Below are 12,952 nucleotides of genomic sequence, written 5' to 3' on the forward strand. Positions count from 1 at the left end.
TGATCACCAACCCTGCAGAATGTTTCACAGGTTGGGCTCTGGGGTTTTAACTGGTGGTTTTATAGCCCTGCAGCCAGCTCCTCCTAGGCAGGAAGTGTACAGACCGTGGTGCCGAGTTAGGGCCAGGCTGAGACGAGCTGGACCCATCACTCCACCATGATCTCTGGGCTGTTACAATAAAGTAAAACCGTGATCTAACCTTTGTCCCTCCATCCTAGGTTTGGGTTCATTTTGCCAAATAGAAGCTGAAAACCAAGACGGACTTCCCCCATTTTGGTCTTCTCTACTGTTAGGTGCCCTCTTGCACTGCAGTTGTGAGACACATCTACAATTCACATGGTATCTTTGCACAGGGTATCACATTCTCCCCCAACCACCTTCCCAAGGTACGAGTCACTCCTATTGACTTCACCTTGGAGATGCTGTCTCCCTGCAAGGAGAATCGGACTCCAATGGCTTTCAGGAGAAGGGTTTATAGAGATTTTAGACCCCACAACAATGTTTTGGGCATTGCCCTGTGGTTTGGGTTCAGAGTGCAGCTGCGAAGCTGATTGTGGGGAGGCAGGAAGCGGACGCAGAGGGTGTTGATAGGCAGGCAGCAGGAACTGGAGATTAAATAGAAGTGCACAACTGAAGTAACATGTTGCTGGCCCCTCTTCCTTTTCCATACCCTCCAGCCGTCTGCTACTAATATTAACTGGTCATGATCCCAGTCCCCCTGGGGCAGATGATGGAGTTCTGATTTCCCAGAATGCCTGCAATGAGATCTACAGACCCCACGCTGGGCAATTCAGGGGGAAATGAGCTCTTGTGGGCCAACCCAGCACTGCCCTGAGAGGTGCCAGACTTGGAGGGGGTCTAAAGGAGAAGACAGCACAGCTGGAGCAGACTGCAGAGGGCAGAGGCTTCTGGCCCCCAGCTCCTGGGAAAGGGCTGGCTGACGGCAAGAGCTTCGTGGATGCCTGATGGCTCCCTGAGCTGAACCAGCCCTGGGGGACTATTATTCCCTGCTAGCCTGTGGACCCAGTTAGGGTGCTCAGGAAGCAGTGGCCCCACCATGCCAATGGAAGAGCTGCTTTGGGGTCATTGACCATCCCTTTCAGAGCCGCTCGTTAGTGGTTTGGCCAGAGGGGCTCTTATGACCACAGCAGCAGGGCAGAGCACTTGAATGTGGCTGACCAAAGGCCTTGCCCTGGCCCCTCGGGGCATCCTGGGAGAGGAGTGTAGTAACAGTGCCGCTGTGCTTCCTGCTTTCCCCTTGACCGGTGTACCTTGCCATTTCCCCTTCTCATCCCTGGGGGTCATGCACACGGCTGTTCCCTCTCTTGGATGGCAGGCTGGTCTCTCCTGCGTTGGGGCCCTGCAGGGGTGGAAGAGCGACATGGGGGGCCATGCTGGCTCTGAGGTAGGGAGGAATGCACCGGGGAGGAACTCTGCCGTGCTGCATGGCTGGTAGCAGGGGCTTGGCAGAGGGGCACAGGACGAGTTTATAGAAAATTACAAAAACAAAGGGAGACAAGTTCTCTCTCATGGATTTTATTGTCAGTTTCTAAATGGCCCAAAGGGCTGGTCCCTGCTCAATGCCCCAGAGGAAGGCGAAAAACCTCCAGGGTCTCTGGCCAATCTGCCCTGGAGGAAAATTCCTTCCTGACCCCAAACATGGCGATCAGTTTCACCCTGTGCATGTGAGCCAGGACCACAGTGGGGAAAGGACCCACTGGTCACTATGGTTACATACCCTGGAGGGGCCTGGGACAGGGTATTGTCTGTGTCCCAGTATTAGCCAGTGGCCAGTGCTTTCTTCTTTGCTTCCATCCCAGCAGACGGGACCAGCTGCTCCCCTTAGCCCAAGAGGTGACCCCAGGCAACTTTTGAATATTGTTTCTTGAATACTGACCACACTGGCTGTGTTTCCTTCAATTGAAAGTCTAACCAAAGCCACTGATGTTATTCAGAAGTGACAAGCAGGTTCATCACCTCCTGATAAAGATGAATCCCGATGTCTGCCATCCCCCTGAGCTCCTCTTAGATTCTGGGATGGTGTGATCAGCTGTAACAAACATTTTGATGCAATGGAAGTTAGTACTTTTGTGGCACTGATTGTATGCTCATTTGGTAGACTTACCAAATGCTTCTTACCTCTCCCCAGAGACAATTCTGTTGCTTTATTGAATGAAGGGTCTTTTTCATGGTCTCATATCTTATGAGAGCCAATTGTCCTTTCAGGTGTTGGATCTGTTCAGCTCCATTCCTATTACTTTGTACTCAAATCCTGAGCATCTGTAACTCTTATTTCCTGAAAAGACCAATCAGCTTCACAAACTAGTTCCTGCAAAGCACAGCTGTGGCTGTAGAGATCAGCATTTGACAGGTAACTTGTTTGCGTATTATAAGTTTTACAGGCCCATAAATGTACACGATGCATCACGATCTGCTCCATTTGGCAATAAGAGAATCCTAAGCGCTCACCTCTGTCAGTGATGGTCTCCTGCATTGGGGTTTGAAACTTGATGGTGATAAGGGATTGTCTTCCCATTCCAGTCAAGGAAGGCAACTTTTTTTCCTCTCTGCAAGTCTGGGAACATGTTCCTTTATTCTTAAGTAATATGACTGCTTATAGTCCTCAACCCCAAGCAGATCAGATCAGCTGCATTTCTTTCACCTGAAGAGAAACCAGATCCATTAGTTTCTCCATTGTGAGGTGAGTTCCTTACCTCTTGGCAGCAGTGATGAGTTTCACTGGTTTCCTTCCTATAGATATCACAGATCTTCTAGGAACTTCCTGAAGTTTTCACACCCTCAAAGTTCAAATCAGCTGCATTTCTCTCATCTGAAAGTATAACAGGATCTATTCATTTCCACTTGAATGTGAAAGAAATGTGCTTTTTTTCCTTCCCAACTGACATGCCTGGTTCAGCTAGTTGCATTTGCATTAATCCCCACAAGAGCACAACAGCTCCCTGGTCTTTTTCCACCTGGAGATGTGTGACCTATTTATTTGGTCTGTAAGTGTTGCTTTAGTATGAGGTTCATTTGACAACCAGGGAAACTTAAATGCTTACCTCCACGTCTGCTGACTTGCTTCATATTCAGATTTGCAACTAGCTGAACTATTTGAAATGACTCTTCTGTTTTCTGTTTGTTGCTCCTTGAAATAACAGCATCTTCTCATTGGAGTCCTCCATGGATTCAGCAGCTGGCAAGTCCATGTTGCTTTGTCTTGCCTCTGCTTTCACACTCTCCCATGACAAGTAAGGTCCTCCACAGTTCTCCCTGAAAGTAAACTCCACACCACTTGATATACACATGGATGTTTGGAGACTGGTATTTCTTACCTCCTTGCCCGGGACAGCCACTTACCCTTACTTCTCCCTGGCAGGAATGGCCACCTGGTCTGTTCACATCTCCAGTTAGCAAAACCTGACAACTATTTATTATTATTTCTCATTACCAGTTATGAAGAGTCATCAATAGAAATGTTTCCTTAGCATCCAGATCATTAGGCTTCTACAGACTTCCCAGTGCTCACTTACTTCTCAGTGATGTTGCACCACAAAGCTTTGATTCTTAGAGGTACAGCCAACTACACTGGTTACAACTTGAGCATATAATTGGCTGCTTTCCTCTTTCTGAACTAGAAGTAAAAGATGCTTTTCTTCCCCCTGGCCAGGTATTGTTACCTGTCTGACTATTATTAAATTCAGCAGCCTCTTATCTTCTCCTCTTCCCCCCTGCAATGGTCAGACCTTTATTTCACCTGAAAATAGAAACAGAGTCTGTTATTCCTGCCCCTGTGCTGAGAGGAGGTGCATTCCTTACCTCTTGATAGAAATGATCAATTCCACTGATTTCTTCTTGACATTTGATAAATAAGCAACAATGATCAATTCTGCACAAAGAGAATCAGCTGGACAACTCATCTCTGCAAATGTAAGAGCAGGTTAAATGCTCATCTTCACATTCTGGTTAGTTGCATTTTTTCTGTGATACATCCTTGTAGGAACAACCAACCATTAGCCGGGAAGGAGAAAGGAGTAGATGTCATGATCATTGGTTAGAATTACTGACTTTCCTTACCTCTGAACAGGTAACTCCCAATTTTTTATTGCTTTATTCAGTACAGCAACTTCTTGTGCTCTTTAGAGAGGTGATGATTTTATCCATTACATTTCTTCCACCTGAAAGTATGACCAGAACCATTGACTATTATGGTAAGGGTGTATTCTATATCTTACCTCCCTAAAAGGATGGATCCGCTAATTCATTCCTGTATCCTACAGCCATCTGTCATCCTTGTATCTCAAAATATGACCTTCTGCAAAGATCAATGTTTGACAGAGTATTTTTGTGAGACAATAAATGTAAATGATTTGTCATTGGATTCGTTTTGTAACGGTGAGTATAAATGCACACCTTCTGTGGGATGAATTCCTGTATTGGTTTATCTTGTTCCTCTCCATACAATCAGCTGTTTTTTAGCAATCTAGTAGGTATAAGTGGCTTCCTTATTCTTGAGTAGAACAAGTAGATATTTCTGTAACCTCTCGGAAGCTTTGGTTATGTATATTGCTTTATTCTGACAAAACTGCTTGTAGCCTTTGACAGCAAAGGATAGATTCACTTCCTTCACCTGAAAGTACACTCAGATTGGTTAGTTTCCACTCCATTGCTAGGAGAAAGTGCATTCCTTACCTTTTGATAGGAACAGTTTCTCTGACTACTAAAGTGGTACAATAAGAACTTCTGACAGACGAGCTGCAATGAACCAATCAACGGAAATCAGACCAACTGCAATGTCGTCTCTTGAAAGGTGAGAACCATGCTGATGTCACCTCTCAGCTATGGCCACTTGTACCCTTTCCTTCCTGAATTGTACAAATGCCTCCATTATTACCCCTAGTCATTACACCTGGCTGCTTGCCTACGTCTTGACAAAGGCAATCAGGATTCTACCTGAAGCTAAAGAAAACCGTCCTGGTTCTTACCCCCATCCACTTCCTCTGTGCTTCTCCTTTCTCTTCTCTTGTAGCCTCTTTGCCCATTCCTTTTTCATGTCTCTCTCCTCACCCATTTCCCTTCCCTCTTTCTTCTCTGTCCCTTCCTCAGTTCCCTGGTGTTTCTCACTAACTTCTTCATTCCCCCCGCCCGCCATCTGATGCCTCATTTCTCCTCCCTCCCAGTCTTTTCCCTGCCTTGTTTCCTTCCTCCTTACAAGAATTCTTTCCTTCATCCTTCTGTGTCTCACATTCCCTTCTTTAGCAATGGAAGCAGGTTGGTCCCACAAGGCCCTACTCCGTCACCCTGGTCCCTGTACTCAGACCCACAGGGAGCAGCCATGTGCTCTGGGCGACATCCTGGTGTGAAATGCTGCAGCCCCTGGTGGCCGACCCAACAATCACTGCATCACAACAGAGTCGCGGGTCATCGTCACCACCTCCTCATCTGGGCAAAGAGACCTGCCCCACGTCCCACTGGGGAGCTGTAGGGGGAAGGCACTGGCTGGCTCTGAACTCTCACATGAGTCAAATTACACTTCAGATCTAGAGTCACCAGCTGGGGCTCTGTCTGTGACAGTGAGTTCCAGGGTCACGAACGGCTCCTTTCCCTGTGATTTGGATGGAGTGGGACTATGTAGCCCTCACCTATGAAAGCTTATGTCATAGTTCCCTTCCCCTGCCTGTCTCCACCTCTGTGTTTGACTCGGTCCCCACCCCTACGGTGGAATGTTCCACCTGCATCACAATGGGCCAATTCTGAGCAGTGCTGAGTTCCTGCATCTCCCTCGGGAACCAGTGGGAGCTGCAGGTGCCCAGCCCCTCTCAGGACTAACCCTGTTGGCTGCATTTCATGGCACCACGCTGTGCCCTCCATCTTGTGGTCTAGGCCGATCGCTACAGACCCACCAGGGGACTGACAGCCAGCACCTCCTGTGCAGGGGAATCCAGGCAGGGGTTTCAGTGTTAGCTGGAGATGGGCAGATACCAGAGCCATCACTCCACCCTTCCATGATCGCACGGGGCTCTGATAAAAGGACACCTGTTATTGGCTGTGTGGGCCCATACGTTGTCCTGGCTCTAGCCAGGTAGCTGGCCCAGCCGACCTCAGTCAAACTGCCCAAAAGACCACAGACTCGTTCGGTGGCAAAGGCGCTTGGACAGCTTTGTAGTCAACAAAGCACTTGTCCTGCCACCCCATAGACTCTACATGGACACTAGTTCACGGACGCCCATGAGAATGGACCAGCTGACTCAGTCAGCAGTCAGCCTTTCCATTGCCCCCTTGACCAGATGTGCCTTCCATGACCCCTCTTTTATACACTGATACAGACAAGTTGTGTATTACCCCCACACGTGGTTAGTTACCATCCTGTAGCTGTGGGTTTGAACCCTAGGAGGGGTCAGTGTGTCCCTGTACCATCTTTGGGGAGTGTATTTATTCTATAACTCTGTAGCGGAGTATTCTTGTATTACCCTTCTGGAATGTTTTTCGTTAATAACTAGTGCCTAGTATTTATTAGGCGTGTCTCTGTTTTAGCAACACCAGCCACATCTTTACCAAGTTCATGTACTGGACAGTGAAGTTGTAAGCAGGCATGTGCTTTGTAGCAGGGCCTGACTCTTGCTCATAGTCTGACTTTGGCTGATTTTTGGTTCAGGCCTCATCTTGTACCAGGCCCTATGTTTCAGGCTCTTTCTGCTACAACACCCATATCCAAACCACCCCAAGTTTGGCTTTGGTTATCCCAGCAGATGAGTTTTCAAAACCCAAGATCCTAACAATCTCTCCTTTTGTTCTTTAGTGTTAGAGCCTCTCCAGCCTCGTTTGTGAGTGAACCTCCCTGTAACTTGGGTTGCCTTGAACTCCCAGATCTGTTTACCTTGACCCCCTGGGCAGGAGCAACTCCCATTGATTTCCACTTGGAGATACTCTTACCCTCCAGTCAGCATCAAGCCCCAACATTGCTGGCCTGAATCTTTCAGAAGGTTGGGCTTATAGAGTTTGCGAGTGAGCAAAGAGTCAGCTCTGGTTTCCCACAACCATTTGTACTTCACTGTGTGGTTTGGGTTCAGTCTGATGATCTAAGGACAATGTTTGTGAGAACTAGAGATGTGTCAACAGGAAGTGGAGATGAAATAGAGTTGTTCAGCTATATTGTATAGGGGAGGTTAATGAGAGCTAGAATTGAAGGGAAGGGAGCGGGAAAGACAGATCTCTCAATGGTCTCTGATTGTCTCATTCAGAAACATAACTCCATAAAACACAAGCAGGAAAGAAGATAGAAGTGGCATTTTGTTTACTTCTACCAGTTCAGGAGGTGCCCCAGTGTTCCTTATGACCAATTTATGGAAATATTGGACACTATGAGGTTGATGCATGGGGCATATTTATAGCGTTACTAGTTTTTCAGTGTGAAGGATTTTGGTAACTGGAAGACCTAATGACTTTGAAACAAAGCTAACCATTATGGATAAGGCCTTTAGACCTAATTAGGGCCCTGGTTACTCCAGGGCCAGCTGGGTCTATGTTCAGGGGCCTATTCTATATCCTTTTGCTCTGTGTGGGTATAGCAGGATGGAAATTTTTGCAGCAGCTTCATTCACCTTATTAACAATATTTTGCCTGAATTGAATATGAAGAAAGATCATATAATCAGTGCAGCAGCCCCTGCATGGGTCAGGTTATAAGAGGATGTCTGATTCACCACAAAGACAGCAGCAGTATTTTCTGCAGCTCCTGAAATACAAAGTTCAGTGTCACTAGATGAAATTATTGCAACCGAAGGAAGAATTAAATAAAAAAAAATTGTTTGCAAATGATCCACTGTAGAATGTTTCCATTTCTCTAAAAAGAAGCCAGGTGCACAAGCATGAACTCTCTGCTGAAGGTCACGGCATGAAATTTAGAGTGGGGAGGGTTCAGACTGGGCAGTTTGCACAGGCCTGCCCTAGTGGCACTGTTAGCCAGCCTTCCCACTGGCTCCAGCCTGCCATATGGGCTTCATGGGGCCATCGAGAGAGCACTGGCTGGCTCCTAGGGATCTAGAGAGAAGCCCAGATGCAGTGAATTGGGCCTGCAGGCCCCGAGGTGGAGGCTCCAGGGAGGCCTCTGCAGGCTCCAGGGAGGCAAATTTCAACAACAATGGGCCAATTGGACTTGGGGGGAGGGTTCAAAGAAGGGCGATAGCGGTGAGAGACACGAGACAAAAGGAAGGTAGAGGGGGGAGAAGACTGAGGGAAAGAGAGAGCTGGGAGTGGAAAAGAGCAGATGGGAGAGAAAGAAAGGGAATGTGTGCAAAGCAGGGGAGAGGGATAGAAAGATGTAGGGGGCTTAAGGAAAGGGAAAGTAAAATAGAAAAAGAGAGAGGAAATGCGGTGGGAAGGAAGTATGAGATGGAAGGAAAGGACAATTCATGCTATTATTTATTCCCATTGCACCTCGAGTCCTCAGCCACCAGTAGAGCCCTACTGTTTTAGGCCTTGTACATACGTACTGTAAGAGACCGTCCCTACCCTGAAGAGCTCACTGTCTAAGAGGGGGACAAGAAAAAGGTATACTGTAGAGGAGGAGTTTACTTATTCCCTATGCACAGGGACGCCGCCAGTCTCTTCCCAGCTGTGGGGCTGAGATGGGCCAGATAGAAAATTGGGCATTGTGCCCCCCATTGCCACAAGCCCCACCCTTCTTTGTAGCCCCTGTCTATGGCCAAGTTGGAGGCCGGAACGAGGTAGTGAAGGTCTTGACTGCTGACAGGCAGTAAGAGCTGCCCTGGCAGGGGAACCTGGCTCTGGGGCCAGCCGAGCCCTCAGGGAGCAGCGACCACAGAAGTGGGGCCCAGGAGCCTGGGCTGGAGTTTTTCCACTGAATGCATCCAATGAAGTGAGCTATAGCTCACGAAAGCTTATGCTCAAATAAATTTGTTCGTCTTTAAGGTGCCACAAGTCCTCCTTTTCTTTTTGCGAATATAGACTAACACAGCTGCTACTCTGAAACCTATTTCCCCATGTTTATTCCCCCCTCCCCCCATACTCCACTGTTCCTCAGACGTTCTTGTCAACTGCTGGAAATGGCCCACCTTGATTATCACTACAAAAGGTTTTGTCCCCCCTGCTCTCTTGCTGGTAATAGCTTAAGTGGTCACTCTCATTACAGTGTGTACGGTAACACCCATTGTTTCATGTTCTCTGTGTATATAAATCTCCCCACTGTATTTTCCACTGAATGCATCCGATGAAGTCAGCTGTAGCTCACGAAAGCTTATGCTCAAATAAATTTGTTCATCTCTAAGGTGCCACAAGTATTCCTTTTCTTCATGGGGAAATAATTTTATTTTGTGTAATGACCCATCCACTCCCAGTCTTTATTCAAGCCTAAGTTAATTGTATCCAGTTTGCAAATTAATTCCAATTCACCAGTCTCTCCTTGGAGTCTGTTTTTTTGTTAAAGAATTGCAACTTTTAGGTCTGTAATTGAGTGACCAAAGAGACTGAAGTGTTCTCCGACTGGTTTTTGAATGTTATAATTCTTGACGTCTGATTTGTGTCCATTTATTCTTTTACGTAAAGACTGTCCAGTTTGACCAATGACAGTCTCTACGTAAAAGAATAAATGCTGATACAGCACATCTTCATAAAAATCACACCTCTCATTGACAGTGTTGTCCTGGCAAGAGTTTCTAGTGTAGACCTGGCATAAGAAGAAAATCCTGTAAATTGATTTTCAATGATGATGCTCAGATCAAAACCAATACCACAGTCATTACCTCTCTATGTCCTTTTATTCCACAGAAATATTTGTTACAGTTCATCCCTCCTTTCCCTCCAAACACTCGCTTCTCTGAAAGCGTCAAACCCCACAAACTCACCCATCCACAAAGACAGGAGAAGTGGCCAAAGCAGAGAGAGCCTTTCCAGCTGGGCTCTCATGTTCCTTAGAGAACCTTTCCCTGGGCAGCACTGTCAGGGTCCCTAATTGAGGAGGTTGCAGATCTGCTGCTAAACTAGCCGATGCTCTTATTTCTTGCAGCTCATTGTCTGAGGTAGCACCAGAGCCATTGATGCACTCTCTCTCCCCGTCCCCTTTCTGTGCTGGCTCTTGGGAACTCTCCTCTCCTCTATGGTATTTTTATCTGCTGATTCTTTGTTCCACGTGTGAGTTTCCTGCCAGTATCCCCTGCCCACTTCCCTAGTGTGTTCTCACATTCTCTCACACTGAATGTTTTCAAATCACACGGTGAATTGGAAAAATATTGTTGTTGAATTGATTTTTAAAACTTCCTCTCTTTACTAACCCGGCCTTCTCAAAGTTTGACAATATCAGACCAGCAATGTCGGTGGCCCAGAATCTCCCTCTGCAAGGTCTGAGTAATTTCTGTTCCAGTTGTAATCTCTCAAATGGGGTGTGGATCGGGGTCCCAAATAACAAATATACCATTTAAAATACAGGTGTCATTCCCAAAGAGTGGTGCAGTAGGGTTGTAGTACAAAGAGTGAACAAAATTGAAGGGCAGGTTTAACTTTGCTTTTGAAAATCTCATTAGGTTCTATTCTCTTCTGCAAAACTAAACCCGAAACCCAGCCATGGGTCACACCTGAGTCCTATCTTATCTGAGCCCTCAGAGATCATGAAGGGTTTGGGTGGGCAATTCTGCTGTTGGCCCATCAGTCACTCAGACTGACATGCTGCTTGCATATGGAAGGCCTTGGTAGCTGTGGTATTAAATCCATGATTAAGAAAGAAAAATCCCTGATGCCTAATACATGCTGCCACATCCAGGAGATGGCAGACCCAGGTGCACAGATGTGAGGTCCCTTCACACAAAATGGTGCAATTTAACTCTACATAGGAAATGACACACACCTGTCAATCTAAGTTTAAAACAAAGAGTGTGTTTTTCTTAACAATAAGAGCAGCATCCACTGGTAAATAAGCAATGCCCCAACGGAGGGTAAGCAGAGCAAGGGGTCACACCTGTGAAGGGAAGAGGAGAGCAGCTGTACCTAGTGTGACAGGGAATGTCCCTGGTGATAGTGTTTGGGAAGAAGGCAGCACCGTTGGCCATACATGTGTAGATGTGAGCAATGCAACAGGTGTCAGCTGTCACGATGGAGGCAACGAAGTATGTCACACCTGTCAAGAGGAAGGCAGTGCAGATGTGCAAAAGGAAATCTCACGTTACTTCAGACAGACTAAGGCGAGATCTACACGAGGGACTGTCTTCTGTGTCTAGGCCTGTGGTTGTGCAATCACCCTCCATTGTTCCCCCAAACCAAGTGTCTGCAGGCAAACAGAGAGCGAGGGAGCTAGGCCACCTGAGGGGTGTGGTGTATATGCCTCCGGCTGTGGCCTGGCCCCGTTCCCATGCCAACTGGCAGCATGGACGGGAGGTGGGGGGGGCGGGAAGGGAGTATACCAGATTTTGTGTTTCAATCGTCCTCCACCGCCAGCCCCACAATGCACGGACTCCTTTTCTGCCTGGTCCTTACCCAATCTATAGCGGGCCGCGTCCCCCCTTTTCACCCCTAGGCATGAACTGCGCTGACCACATCAGCTTTCCGCTGCACTCTTAAAGAGGAGCTGCGCAGAACAGGGGTGGAGTTTGGGGGTTAGGGTCAGGGAGGGAAAGTGGACACTAGTTATCTGAGAAAAGGTTAGTCCCAGCTGTCCTTTCTCCCTTGGAAGATTACGAAATCCTACTACCCCCTCCCTGGTGTCTGGCTCCTCTCCACACTGAGCCGTGCTGCACAAGGTCGGAAATGAGGGGGCGTAAGGAAGCCGGTCTGGCAGTTGGATAAACACAGTGCGATGTCCCTTTGCTCTGGAGAGGCGAGGGGCTTGTGGTGCTCCTCCAAAGCTCCAGGGAACCAAATAAAGGGGCAGTGTCTCTTTCTCTCCCTGTACTTTCCCCGGTTGCTAGGCAGGCACAGAGGCAGGATTTTCTGATGATGCCAGGGCAGGGTGGGGCAGGTGGTGGTCATAGTTCACATCTTCCTTTGCACAGCAACTCCATGTGCTTGGTGACAATATAGTCAATTTCCAGTCGAATTGCCTCCTAGTTTTATAAGCATATTTCAACAAATTTGTGGTGTAGCAGAAGCAGAAGCTGGATCTTGATGGTCAACGGCAGTACATATCTGCTTGGTCCACCTTCACAGCTGATCCAACCCCTCCATTCAGTGATAGGTAGATAGGTACCAGCCAACATTTGCAGAAACATCTCTCTGGCATAGCGTGCCGGATCTCCTCCACAGAACTGGAAAGCCATGTACCTGTTCCATGCTGGTACCTTGGCAACCTCTATTTTCTCCAAATGTTGGCTGGCCTTTAAAGAAGAAATTGTAAGCTGGTAGCATTGCCCCGGTATCAACTGCCACGCCCCTGCCTCCTGAGAGTCTATGAAAATTCTACATTTTTAAAAACCTTGAATACACCTGTCTTACTATCAGTAGCCTTTCTCCTTCCTCATGGGCTGCAAAAGCTGTCTGGGAACCCAGCATGGTCTAACAGTCACATTCCAGGAATGCTGAAAAGTAGCAATATTGTGGCCTCCCTCCGCAAATTAAAAGGAGGAAGATTTCTTGGCTTCTTCAACATGAAAAAACATATAATGCTACCCTTGTCTTTGAAATGGCAGGACCTTTGGCTCCTGGGAGGGAAACCATTCTGCTAGAAGGGCAGGAGCGGCGCTCCAGAGACAGCAGAGACAGACGGCGTAAGACTGTGTAGCACCTGGTTATTGGCATGGACAGGAGGAATCAGGAGCAATTTGAGTTCCTTAGGGCATGGGAGGATTTGACTCTTCATCATCAAAAGACAACATGTAATGGGGTGGACTAGGCCCAGAGGCTGCTTTCTGGAGGCCTCAGTGTCCTGCCACATCTATCACAGAAAGGAGCAGTAGAGGAAACCTCCAAGCAGCCTAGAGTGGCTGCAGGTGAAGCAGCCAATCAGGGAC

General features: G+C 47.5%; 1 long non-coding RNA gene across 2 annotated transcripts in view; it reads right to left on the reverse strand.

The window, feature by feature from the left end:
* Positions 1–1,520: 1,520 nt before the first annotated feature.
* The window catches only part of LOC119841261, a 30,828-nt gene continuing 19,396 nt past the window's right edge, over positions 1,521–12,952 (reverse strand). The window contains exons 3-7 of one of the 2 annotated variants that reach the window (XR_006275083.1): positions 7,602–7,734; positions 3,063–4,178; positions 2,470–2,830; positions 2,140–2,296; positions 1,521–2,050 (exon numbers count right to left, since the gene is read on the reverse strand). This is a non-coding gene — a long non-coding RNA (uncharacterized LOC119841261). Of the gene's footprint in view, positions 2,051–2,139; positions 2,297–2,469; positions 2,831–3,062; positions 4,316–4,413; positions 4,483–7,601; positions 7,735–12,952 lie in introns of those variants that run through there. The other variant, XR_005288474.2, reaches the window with a different exon arrangement.

The sequence above is a fragment of the Dermochelys coriacea genome, chromosome 12 (assembly GCF_009764565.3).
Source record: "Dermochelys coriacea isolate rDerCor1 chromosome 12, rDerCor1.pri.v4, whole genome shotgun sequence".
Classification (NCBI taxonomy): Eukaryota; Metazoa; Chordata; order Testudines; family Dermochelyidae; genus Dermochelys; species Dermochelys coriacea.